This window comes from Odocoileus virginianus, chromosome 12 (genome assembly GCF_023699985.2).
Source record: "Odocoileus virginianus isolate 20LAN1187 ecotype Illinois chromosome 12, Ovbor_1.2, whole genome shotgun sequence".
Classification (NCBI taxonomy): domain Eukaryota; kingdom Metazoa; phylum Chordata; class Mammalia; order Artiodactyla; family Cervidae; genus Odocoileus; species Odocoileus virginianus.
This window is the reverse complement of record NC_069685.1, coordinates 62,319,433-62,332,821: the sequence shown is the minus strand read 5'-3', so window position 1 is coordinate 62,332,821 and position 13,389 is coordinate 62,319,433. Positions and strand designations below refer to the sequence as shown.

The following is a 13,389-nucleotide window of genomic DNA, read 5'->3' as shown; positions in this document are numbered from 1 at the left end:
TCAGCACTTGGGGCTCTAGTTGCACAGATCCCTCTCCCTGATTGGCTTAGGAATGGGCACATGACTCAAGCCATTCAATGAAAGCCAGTCCTTTGACTTTCGCTGTAACTCAAAGGGAAGACTTCCTGGAAATGGGTTGGGGCAAAAAATATAGCTGGAGTTGCAGGCACTGCTGGTCATCTTACTAGCCCAGAGAGAAATCCTTTCCCCAAGAATGGAGCCAACTCAGAGAAAAGCCAAGTCCAAGAGAGGAAAACACAATATTCTTGACATCACTTGAGCAGCTGGAACCAGCCATACCTGAATCTGGTGCCCCTGTCCTTTTTTTTCTTTTCATATAAACCAACCCATTCCTTTTCCAGATGAGGACAATTTCACTTGGATTCCTGGCATTTGTTCCTGAAAGAGCCCTGATCAGTAAGGGAAGCTTCCCAAATCTAGTTCTTTGTGGATCATCTCTGAAATACAGAAATGTGGGACTTCAAGCTGGGGGTTGAAAGATCTGAGATTTTACTCTAGTTCTTAGATTAAGCAGATAGGTAATCCTAGGACACTCATTTCCCGCCTTACCAGGACTAATACTTTCGCATGAGAAAGAAAACCTGTCTTTTGTTTGGCTAAATTTTTCTCTTTTTTTAACAGAGTGTGTTCTTTAAACTTTTGTGCTGAACGGTGATGTCTTTGGGTGTAGGAGGACAACACTGCTGTGAACACGTTTCATCCACAAGCTGCTCCCTGTATTCTCTGGACTACCTCCAACCACTGGGCACGGCAATCTCCCCATCCTGTAAGAAGCAGTGCTTCAGGAGGTGGACGTCCGTGGTAATAAAAAGCTCCTACAACTTTGGCACCAGGCAGACACTGGCTCAAATCCCAGGGTACCTGCTCAAGGCGTGAGAACCTTGACAAGTTCCATCACTCCTCTGAAGGCCAGTTTCCTCCTCGTGGAATGGGGACCCTCGCCTAATCTTCACAGACAAGAGACGACACGAAATGCTGTCTGTGTACCCTTTACCTTCACAATGCCCTTTGGAGGGCCCTATTATTATCTCCATTTCGCAGAAGACAAGACCCAGCTGCTGAGAGGTTGAGGCTCACACATAAAGTCAAGTCCTGAACTAGGATTTGAATCCACATCTGCTTGAAACCAGAGCTGTCCACAGAGCTAAGACACAGCCCAACAGAGTCGACACTCAAGAAGAGCAGACACAAACGCACTATTGTCCAACAGAATTTCCTGCAAGGATGAAAATGTTTTAGTGCTGACCTACCCACTACAGTAGCCTGCACATGGCACCTAAGACTGGGGATTTTTTTATTTTGTTTAATTTAAGGTTAAAGAGCCACACGTGGCAAGTGGCTAGCATACTGGACAGCATGAGACCAGACACTGCGCTCACTGAGGGAAAGACGGAACAAGCTTGTGAGATAAATACATCTGGGGTCCAGCTGATCTGTGTTCAAATCCCAGGTGGCCACTGACTGGTATTTTGAGCTTACCCAGTGATTTCAATTTCTAGTGACAAAAACTTGACCTCCTAGGATCGTCAAGACAGGCACTCACATATTCATTCGACAACAGTCAGCATCTCCTGCAGCTGGAGCCCTTTGCTAGATGTCGGGAATCTCCTGAAGAACAGAATAGAAAAGAATCCAGGTCTCAAAAAAAATTGTCCAACTTCAGGATGCTGTGAGTGCAAATACGAACCACGCACTTGGGGCAGGGAGCACAGCCCTGGCACACAACACCCGCATGCTCGAGAGAGGGGAGTTTATTTCAAGCAGCAGAGATCTTAAACTTAACACAATGTTATATGTCAATTATATCTCAATAAAGCTGGGGGGGGGGAAGAGCAGGAAAGTTAAAAAAAAAAAAAGAAGAAGAAGAAAAAGAAGCAGACATCTTCTGGAAGAGACTTGGCAATGTCTCCAGAGCATTTTGTGTTAACTCAAGGAAGTTGGAAGGGTTATGCAAATGGGCCTGTTGAATAAAGAATATTCCTAGGTAAAATCATTATGCAGAACGGTTTCCCCTTTGCATAAGGTGGCAAAAATTATCTCCCCGGTGCCAATTATGTGCTTGTTAGCACTGACATTCTCAGAGTCATTACACCGAATGGGTGCCGTTTATGTAAGACCTACACTGGATTCTATTGTAATTTTTCCTCTGTTTACAACTCAGTATAATAAATGTCATTTTTTCAAATGTTAAGGTATTTGGTATTTAATTTAACATTAAGGCTTGGAATATGTTTGCCCCTAAAAGGCACTTGCATCCAAATACCCTCAGGAGTCACGAAAGGGAACAAATATTCAGGAATGCTTGATGAGGGTGGGGGTCAGGAGACAAGAATTCCATTTCTGACTGTGTCCTTGAACGTGGAGCTGCCATCCTCTGAGCCTAATTGCCCCGTGTGTGATACGACGTGATCAGACAAAGTAATTTCTAAAGTCCTTTTGCCAACTCAACTTCCTATAACCCTACTGAGATGCTTAGCTTTTGTTGCTGTTGATTACAACCATTTTAAGAGTATATTTTTTTAAAAGAGAAATGGGGCAGGTAGAGAGCAGAGATAAAGCAGATAGACAGACACAACCACATTAATAGTGTGTTTTTAAAAACAAATGGAGCAGAATGGAAAGCAAAGCCACACAGACAGATAGATCACAGGAAGACAGGCGGAATCACAGACAGTGGGGAACAATGAATTATTGAGTATGATGTTGAGATCACTGAACTACTCAAGAGGGAAAAGTCAAGGTGGATTCCTACCTCACGCCATGTACAAAAAATAAAATCTAAATACATTAAATACCTAGACATGAAAAGCAAAAAAGCAGAAAGCAAACAGAAGAAAATGATAGGAGATTATTTTATGACCTTCAACGGGAGGGGAGTAGAATTTCTTGAAAACATCTCAACATTAGAGATGATAACATAGGTAAAGGATGGAATTTGCTACATCAAAATTAAAGATATCTGTCCCAAGAACACCATAGATTAAGTTAGCACAAGGCCAATGGAATGAAACAAGATATTTGCAAAGGATAACTCTCTAGGAAACCGAGATCTATAAATAAGAAAAAAAAAAAACTTTAAAAATCCAATAGTGAAATGGACAAAATACATTAATAAATAACTCACAGAAAGGGAAAAAAATTCTAATAAGTTTATTACATGTTCAAGATTACCAGTGACGACTGACACGGAAATTAAATTAACCATGAAGTACCGCATTATCCCCATTTGAGTGGCAAAAGTCAAAGGGAAAGATAGTATTGTGTCTTGGCAAAAATGTGGTGAAACAGCCATTCTCACTCACAGCTGGAGAGAGTGTGAAGGACGCAGCCATCTGAGAACAGTCTGGCCAGACTTGGTGGAATTAAGTGTGCAGACACTCCTGAGCTCAGCAAAGCCATCACTGGTGACAGAGCCGGAAGACATTCTCAGTCGGGGCCACAGGAAGATACGCACAAGGGTATTCATTGCATTCTCCTTATACTGACACAAGGTGGCCGTACTCCTTCCCTGGGGAAGCAGGTGAGTCAACACGTGGTGGGAGGCAAGCCGAGAAATGGGAAACACTCTGCAACTGTCGGGAAAAAAGAAGACAGACCTGAGTGCGGCAGCATCAGCAGAGCTCAGAAACGATGCTGAGGACTTCCCTGGTGGTCCAGGGGTTAAGAATCTGCCTGCCTTTGCAGGAGACACAGGTTTGACCCCTGGTCTGGGAAGATTCACATGTCACAGAGCAACGAAGCCCACATGCCACAACTACTGAGCCCGTGCACCCTAGAGCCCATGCTCCCTAACAAGAGGAGCTCACCACTATGAGCAGCCTGGCACCACGACAGAGAGTGGCCCCCAGTCTCCGCAACTAGAGAAAGCCTGCGTGCAGCAGCAAAGACCCAGCACAGCCATAAATAAATAAATAAAAATTTAAATGATGCTGAGAAAGAATAAAATCCAGAAAAAGAACCCAATCAATTCTGCCATTTACAAAATTACACACACCATACATTTTCCAAAGACACAAATACGTATGAACGGCCGGACTGTGGGCTGGGGGACATGGAAACTAGGATGCGTGCCAATGTGGTCAAGAGCAGGGGCATCTGGGTGGAAGATGGGGGTGGGTAATTTAAGACAAGAGTCCTTGCAGAGAGGGCCTATGCAATTCTGTGCACCTGGGCCCCCACCGCCCAAATTACCATGGTGTCCACATGTTACGTTCCCAGGCTCTGTGTTAAAGACGAGAGATCAGCTATAGAGTGCTGCTGTTGTTCACTCGCTAAGAAAGAAAAACAAAGGCAGTCGTGTCAGACTCTTTGTGTGCCCATGGACTGTAGCCCACCAGGCTCCTCCATCCATGGGATTTCCCAGGCAAGAATACTGGAGTGGCTTGCCATTTCCTCCTCCAGGGGCTCTTCCCGGCCCAGGGATGGAACCCAGGTCTCCCACGTTGCAGGCAGACTCTTTACCATCTGAGCCACCAGGGAAGAGGCACTAATTCGTGTCCGACTCTCTGCAACCACATGAACTACAGCCCACCAGGCCTCCCTGCCCTTCACCAAGTCCCAGAGTTTCTGTGTCCAACATTGATGTCATTTAATATAGATACTTTAATCCCCACTTTCAGCACCATTCAGAACTGGGCAAGATTTACACGTCTCAGATTGGACCCAAACCCACTTCTCCAGAGTGGGTAACACATGTGAGGCACGGCTATACACCCAGCCCCAAGCAGACACCAGACAGGAGTGCGTGGTCAAGAACAGGATATTCAGATGCTGTTCCGAAGCACAAGGCCTGCTGTCACCCCTTCTGCTGATAAAGGGGAGGTGCTGGGCCCGACTCCTGACATCGACGTCACGGTGGTCCTCTTCCTTTCCTCTCTCTCTGCCCCTAAGAACAGAGTCTTACAGCTCTGTGTGACCTTGGGCTCACTGAATGTGCTGCATTGTGTCCACTGCTATTTGCTGAGAGCCTGCAAAATGCCAGGAATTGTGCTAAGATTGGACCCCTTGCCTAAGGACGCACCAAGAGTAGTGACTCGCACCCTTCAGACATCAGCCCGTGGATGACAGCTCCAGGGGGACCCCAGGACCTCAGGGTCTCCACAGGTCACTTTTCAGTGACTACAGTGATTCTACTGCAGCCATTAGAAGGGCTCCCTGCCCAGAGAAGAGCAATGAGCCAGAATGCAGGTGCCAGAAACAAGGCCCAGTGAAGGAAGACGAGGACCCGAAAGAAACCACCACTGCCCCTCTCGGAGGGAGGAGCCTCAGCTTTATGCTCAGTCCATACTTGGGCTCTTCATTGTATCTGATGAAAAGAAGAGACACCCCAAGGGCGGAGATGGAGGGAAAAGCCAAAACACAAGAAGGGGAGACGTAAGAAAGGTCCAGCAGGTTGAATTCCTGGGTCTGACTCCGCTGTCAGTGAGCTGTGCGACCTTAAGAAGGTCAGGCATCCTCTCTGGGCTTCAGCTTCTGCCTCCATAAAACGGGCAGAGGGTGGGTAGATGATCCATTAACAGGTATCTCTTGAATTCTCCAGCAGGATCTGGAAACCGAGTGATGGCCAAGACAAGGTTGATGCCTTCGAGAAGCTGCCAACCAGAGTGAGAGGTAAATATCAGCTGGAACAACGAATATCCAAGTGGGGTGAGCAAGGCTGACAGAGGTAAGGGGTGAGGCTGAAGGGTGACAGAGACAGAGCTTGGAGGGTCTTGCTCCTGATGTCTGTGAGGCCCTGCGTCTATCAACCTTACGCTTCTTTTGCTTCCGCATTAAGAAAGCAAGCGTCATTCAACGGTCAGACCCATGATCGCCAGTGTAGGACACTGCCCCTCCCCCAGGCTCTGCATCCAAGATGATGCCTCCTGTTCCATCAAGTTCACCAACCCAATCAGCCCCTTCCAGCCCCACCCCACGCCACCGGACCCTGATCCCCCCGACTTCCATTTCGCCCATTTTTCTCTCTGCACTTCTCGCCTTTCATTTCTGACCAAACTTCAGATGACGGGAACACTGATAAATTAATGATTGTAATTAATAAAAATTGACTCTGTGCTAATAAATTATTATGAAATGGCCTGTCAGGTTTTTTAATGAAATGCAAAAAGCTGCAGTAATGAGATGAGTGCGTGCACTTTTTTTTTTTTTCAGCCAAGACGTGAGGAAATACATCCATGGGGTACTCAAGAGTTTTTTTTTTTCTACAAGGAAAGAATCCAGGAGAAGAAAAGTGCAATTGCAGCAAGGCTCAGAGGGGAACAGGCGGAGTTATCACCATAGGAGTGTCTGCTGTGTTAGACACATCACCTATGTTGCTTTATATTAGCTTATCAGTCCCATGAGGTGGACACTATTATTATTTCTTATTCTCACTGATGGGGGCTTCCCAGGTGGTGCGGTGGTAATAAATCCACCTGCCAATGCAGGAGACACAAGAGACATGAGTTCAATCCCTGGGTCAAGAAGATCCCCTGGAGCAGGAAATGGCAGCCCACGACAGTATTCTTGCCTGAGAAATTCCATGGACAGAGGGGCCTGGTGGACAGGCTGCAGTCCACGAGCTCGCAAAGAGTTGGACACGACTGAGCGGCTGACCACACACGCATGCTCACTGCTGAGCAAACAGGTCTGGAGCGGGTAAGGAGGTCATCCTAGGTCACTCGGTAATTATGTTATAGAGCTAGGATTGAGCCCGGATATTTTAGATTCCAGACTCATCCCAAGCTCTTAACCACTCAATCATACTACCTTTCAAAAACTCTGGATTTGGAAACAAAGGGCATGAGTTCAGAGTCTGATTCGTTCATTTGACGTTGTGACCTGCAGCAGGTTCTTAAACTCTCTGAGCTTCGGGTGAGCCATCTATTTAATGTAGACAACAGTACTTCTTTGACATGCTCTTGTGTGTGTACAGATAAGAATGAAGCAGGATGAAGAATGTGAACACACATAGCCCTAAGCATCCTTCCTCTCTTCTTCTAAGAGTTTGGCATAAGAAGTTCTGTCCATGAGCAGGTGAAGCATCACAAGAAATGGGGCCCAACGTCAAGGAGAGGAGGCATGGCAGCCTTCTCATTCACACCCCATCCCAGCTCTGTGGGGTGTTTAATATTGCAAGGTTGTCCCACTTCTTTGTAAACTATAGCCATGAATGTAAAACAACTGATTTTTACAACAGAATTGTTTAACCCTGCACCAATTAAAAGTACCTGTTATTAAAAAAGGTAATTATGCTGTAATTAGTTTGACACAAGACATTAAGCAGATTATTATCAAAGCCAGGGAAATAGTAACTTCAAAGCAATTTCCCTTCTTGAAAGAGGCATTTACATGCCACCACTGGAACACGATCCTCACTCGAGGCACTTTTTAATGCAGGGAAATGTGGTTCCAAATTCTGCCGAGCAGCTTGGAGCTTTATGGCAGGGAAAGCCCGCATTACAGATGAACTTGGGTGGCTGGGCTGCAGAAATTCTTCCCAGGAAATCCACGCTCTGGGTGGGGAATTGCTGGCAAGGATGCAGCGTGGCCAGAGCAAAGGTAGGCAGAGGATACTTACTGATAAAACCAGGAGAAGAGCTAAAGAGAGTGCACCCAGGTGTGCCAGATGTCACACTTGGATTTTTCACTATTCTACGAGGCAAGAATAAAGAGACCCCACTTGTGAGGGACAGAAAATAGGCTACTAACCACTAATGTGGCAAGCAGGGTGAAGATCAACTGTGTCAAAAAGCACCTCCTCCAGCAATGTTGTTTTTCAAAATATATATATGTGTGTGTGTGTGTGTGTGTGTGTATAAAATCAAGTCACTTTTATTTCTCCTCAGCAGCCTTTCATGAAATATCTCCTTGAAAAAGGCCCTGATTCTCTCTCTCACTGACTTCTTGTGTTCTTTCCTTTCTATCTATATTGTTTCCCCAAGGCATCCTCTCTTACCTGTCAGATTTCTAGCGGAGGCAGGACAGGGGGCACCAATGAACAGGCATTCTAAGGAGTAGCTCAGCCCCGTCGGCCACTAAGGTTTCAGGACCAAGGTCAGCGGCATCTGTCCTTACTGCTCTCATTCTCAAGAATAAGTGTACACCTGTGGCTGAGGTCCCATCTCTGCCACTTACCAGCTCTGTGACCTTGGATGATGGATGTAACCTCTCTGAGCCTCAGCTTCCTCTCTTCTAAAATGGAATAATTAGAGCACCTAACAAAGAATCATTGTGAAAAATGCGTGCCAAACATTTAGCAAGGAGCCTGGCACATAGTAAGTTCCCAATAAATGAGAACTATTATTTATTATTAACCTATATCTCCTGACTACTGACCTATGGGCTTCCCCTAGCAAATGGAGCTCTGCTCTCCAAGAGACAGAAAATATAGCTATAAATGTAAGGCAGGCAAAGAGGCAAAACCAGATGGTTCAAGAAGTAAAGTAGATCCCACCTCTCATGAAGCTATACAAATACAGGGGATATTTTCTTCCAGGCAGCAAAAATGTGAAGCTTCTTTTGGCTGGCTAACCTTGTAATATTATTATTATAGGGACATTTATTGAGCATTTATGCTTTACCAAGCACCATATGAAGCATTTTATATTAGTTATGTCGTTCAAAAATTACAACCACTCTATGAGGCAGACAATATTATAAATCATAAACTCCATCCATTTTGTAGATGAGGAAACTGAGACACAGGGGAGATAACAGGCACCACCACCCACTGGGTAAGTGGCCAAGCAAGAATCTGAAACCAGGTCTCTCTGACACCTAGCCCATAACCAAGATGCTCCCCTACCCTTCCAAATCACACAGTCTGGTGGAAAAGAGAGACAAGTCATTAGAAGTGAGGTGAAAAATACCAGTTACCTACTATGTGCTTAGAAATATTTGTCCTCACCACTCTCCTCCTTAATACTCAGTTTCCCCATCTTTCAATTCAGGGATTTGGACAGGTCTTCTCTAACAGTCCGTTGATTTGGCAGTTCCCAAAGCCTCCTTCTCCCTGGCTGTCACCCTGAGGCCCCACCTGTGTTCTCAGGGCCCCCACCTGAGCCTCTTGCTTCCCCTCAAAGGCTCTGGAATCCAGGAAGAGCTGGAGGAGCTGCTCCCGGCAGTGGGGCCTCAAGCCCATCCTGTCGTTGCCATGACGACAATGCCGGCATCAATCTTCTTCAAGCCCCTCTCTCCAGCTCTGCCTCTCTCCCTCTCCTGTCGTGTCTGTGCCTTCTGGGTGCCCCTGCAGTAGGATTTAGGGCTCAGGGCCAGAACCAAGTGTGGGTGCAGTGATGGGGCAAGAGGGAGAAACAGGAAGAGGAGAAGGCTCAAGACTAAGGTGGATCAAACTCAGGAAGCCTCGGGGGAGTCCTGAATCCCCCAGCAACCTCATTTCTTATTCTATTCCTTTTCCTTTATAAGCATATAATCCACCTCAGGTATTATACTAAGTTTTTCACATACATTGTTGCCATTTAAAGTTCAGCTTAGGTATAACCTTCTACAATCATCATTCCCCACTGGAAGAGTTAATACTACCCACACTTCCTCCTGCCTCCTTCGGGTCATAGCAATTATCATACCGCTTTACCTGAATTAATATACTGGTTATCATAAATGACTTTCTGAGGTTGACTCTACTTTAGTCTAATGTTGACTACTATTATTCCCATTTTCCAGGTGGGTAAACTAAGGCTCGTGGAGATTAAGCAATTTGCTCACAAGCAAGTGGCCCAGCCACCACTGAAACCCATCTCAGCTCAACTGCAAAACCTTTCTAGTGTACCAGGAGGCCTCAGGAATCGACCTGGCTGAGCAGACAAAGTGATATTTATGTGTTTAACTGTTGGTTTGCTTTGAGTTTGGGGAGGAGTTGATGTTCCCAAGGACATGGACTGGACATCAGCAGAGACCAGTCAACTTGGCCTGTGGTCTCAGGATGCTCCCTCGACCCTAGCCCCTATTCAGGGTACAGAGAGAAGCGAGGGCATTGGGGTGACCACCATCAGCCTTGAGGTCTCAAGAACATGATGTGAGGTGCACATTTTCAGAAAACCAAGTCAAGGGGCTTCAAGTGAGATACAAAACCCCCCTATCCCTGCACACACAGTCTGAATCCTCACAAGAATGTCACATCTAGAAGGATGCTTATGGGCCATCTCTCCCCACACCCATCACACAGACTGGAAAACTGAGACCTGGCTCACAGTAAGAACAAGTCTGAGATCATCTGTCTATTAGTGAGAGACAGAGCCATGACTTGTACCCAGTCCTCCTGATCCCTAGTCCAAGATTCTTTCCTCCAGTCCCTCACTGGAGCAGAAAAACACATCTAGGCTAGTAGACCTGGGACTCCATCAACCTACAGCCTCACTACAAAAGAACACATATTGTGGGCCTAGATCATGCTAAATGTTTGATGTCTGTTAACTCAATTTTCAATACACAATGAGGCATGATTATTAAACTCATTTCTCAGATGAAGAAATGGGGGTCTGGATGAGTTTCCTACTGTTGCTGTGATGAATAACCACATACACCATGGCTTTAAACAACACAGACTTACTGTATTACAGTTCTGGGGATCGGAAGCCCAAAGTGGGTCTCACTAGGCTAGTCACTGGGGCTGTGTTCCACCTGGAGACTGTAAGGGAGAACCAGTTTCCCTGCCTTTTAAAGCTTCTAGAGGCTGCCTCATTCCTGAACTCAAGGCCCCTTCCTTCATCTGCAAAGCCAGAAATGTTGGGCCGATTCCTCCTTGTGCTGCCCTCTCTCTAGTTCTCTCTCTTCCACTTTTAGGAACTCCTGTGATCATACTGGGCCCATTCATAGAATCCATGATGATCTCTCCATTTCAAGGTCAGTAGATTTGCAGGCTTAATTCCATCTGCAACCTTAATTCTCTTTTCCCGTGTAACCTGACATAGTCAGGAGTCCACAGGGTGGTGGAGATGTCTCCAATCTTAAAAGGAGGTCAGTGATGATGGAGGTCAGGAAGCCAGGCCTCCAAGACAATTGTCAGAGGTGTGGAAGGGATCGGGGTAAAAACTTGCTTCTGTTGAGTGTCTGAGGAAAAGCAGACTGCAGGGTAAGAATTTTCAGACCTTCCCCAACCAGCTGCATCTCTTGACCTCCCCATTTCATATACTCCTGGCTCCTGCCACTGAAATTTGCCCCGACCCTCAATACAACTGGGCTCCTCATGGCCCCATGGCTTTGCAAGTGCTGTTCCTGCCTTCCCAACTTTCCCGCTTCCTCTACTAATGAACTTCATCTCATCTTCTGAGGGTCTTCTATGATGCAAGTGAGACCTGGCTCCTCTTAACCACACTCTTCTCTCTCACTTCCAAGTTTAATGGTTATAACAGATATTTCAACCAATACACATTTCCACTTGGGTTAAGAATCCACTTGGGTTAATGTCATTACATTAGAAATTTCTGGTGTGATTCTAACGAAACAGAACTGTCTTTGAACGTAAATTTTTAGCCAGTATCCATCCTAGACTCAGAAAACGTTAAGTTACTGTCAGACAAAGACAGGGAACAACCTATTCCTGTCTCAGAACGTTTCTAAAATTAGACCAGACGTTGTGTTCACCACCATGGCTAAAATCAAAGTGATGGATTCCTCTTAGGAAACCAATCCTAAAATGTTTCCCCTCCTGGCAGTCAGAAAACTCACTCTCCATTTGGACTATTGTGATCCCTGTAATTGCTTTTCACAATTACATTGTGACTACCCTTCACCCTGAAGGAAATCTGAGAAACACTGACCTCACCCGAGTCACTTCCTGTCTCAGATCCAAGACCGGTAGACACTTCCGGCGAGGGCGAGGGCTGGGCTGAACACTTCCGGGTTGAAGAAGGTTCCAGGTTGAAGAAGGTAGCAGAGGGAGGGCGCGGCTCTGAAGAGTCAACACAGAAGACCTTGTGTCTCCCACCCCTCACTGTCTGATTTCCCGCTGGCTCATCCAGATTGCATCTAAAAGAAGGAAGAAATGTTTGCCTACATGAGTGTTTGGAGTAATCCGAATGCCAAGGATTTAATTGATGGCCACTTCCACTCGGATCTAAGTCATTTTGGAATGACTGGAATCCTGCAAAACCTGGAGCGCCTCTCATGTTGACAGCCAGAAAACTTAAATATTGAAACTTCCATCTTTTTCTCCATAGCATGCTGTACCCCTGCCCCCCACAACCCTGATTTTGAGTCCTATCACCTCCAATTGCAAATTGTTTTCCCTCTTCAGACCTGTTTTCTTGTCCTCAGAAGGGAGAATCACAGGCATTCCTGCATCAGGGTGTCAGATCAAGTTAAGGAAATCATATGCCTACTGTTGTTGTTTAGTCACTAAGTTGTGTACGACTCTTTTGCAACCCCATGGACCCATAGCCCACCAGACTTCTCTGTCCATGGGATTTCCCAGGCAATAATACTGGAGTGGGTTGTCATTGCCTTCTCCAGAGGACCTTCCCAATCCAGGGATTGAACCCGCATCTCTTATGTGTCCTGAACTGGCAGGTGGGTTCTTTACCACTAGCTCAACAAGGCTCCAGGGAAATGCTAAAGTCAGCTATGGGCAGGAATTTAATATGAAATACCAAGTTTCAGTTCCTACCCTGCCCCCAACTTCCTGAATTAGTCTGGGGCATTGTTCTCAACTTGGGCTGATTCTACCCAGGAGTTTTGTTTTTGTTTTTGTTTTTTTGAGATTAGGGTGTTTCTGCTGGCATCTTCAGAGTAGAGCCCAAGGTTGCTGCTCAACATCCCTCAATGCACACGACAGCCCCCGACCACAAAGGCTTATTCAGCCCAGTATGTCAATAGCAGTGAACTGGAGGAAGACTGGTCTGGGGTGAGGCCCAGGCATTGGTATGTTTAGAAAGCTCTTCAGGTGATTCTAATGAGAGCCACTGGGTTAATCAAATGCTCAGCAATTAGCCTTGGGGAATTAGAGTCTTTTAGATGGAGCCTCTATAATCAGCCAGCTGTTATTAAATCATCAATAGCTGTGGCCAAATTAAACCCGGAGTTGAGAGTGCTTCAAGCATTGACTTCTCCATTCCGGCTGGGGAACCCAAGCTTTCAGTTTTCCCAGGACACAGGGAGCTCACAGGGTGTGAGACCTTGTGGTTTCCAGACTGGGACAGTCCAGGGACACCTGAGATGGGAGGGGGCTCACCTCATTCCTGCCTCTCTTGTTTCCTCTCCTAGCCAGCTGTCCATTGTTTATTGACTTTGTACAACATGCCAGGCCTATACAAGCACTTCACCCACACCAGCTTGAACCCTAAGGGACAGATGTTAAGATCACCCCACAAGTGGACTTCCCTGGTGGTCCAGTGGTTAAGACTTCGTGCTTCCAATGCAGTGGGGGGCGTG

At 46.2% G+C, this 13,389-nt stretch overlaps 1 long non-coding RNA gene across 2 annotated transcripts in view; it reads right to left on the bottom strand.

The window, feature by feature from the left end:
• Nucleotides 1-3,155: 3,155 nt before the first annotated feature.
• Nucleotides 3,156-13,389, bottom strand: part of LOC110126798 (uncharacterized) — a 67,702-nt gene continuing 57,468 nt past the window's right edge. Inside the window, exons 2-4 of one of the 2 annotated variants that reach the window (XR_002310549.2) lie at nucleotides 11,781-11,988; nucleotides 5,260-5,612; nucleotides 3,156-3,593 (exon numbers count right to left, since the gene is read on the bottom strand). This is a non-coding gene — a long non-coding RNA (uncharacterized lncRNA). Of the gene's footprint in view, nucleotides 3,594-4,212; nucleotides 4,293-5,259; nucleotides 5,613-11,780; nucleotides 11,989-13,389 lie in introns of both variants that reach the window. The other variant, XR_002310548.2, reaches the window with a different exon arrangement.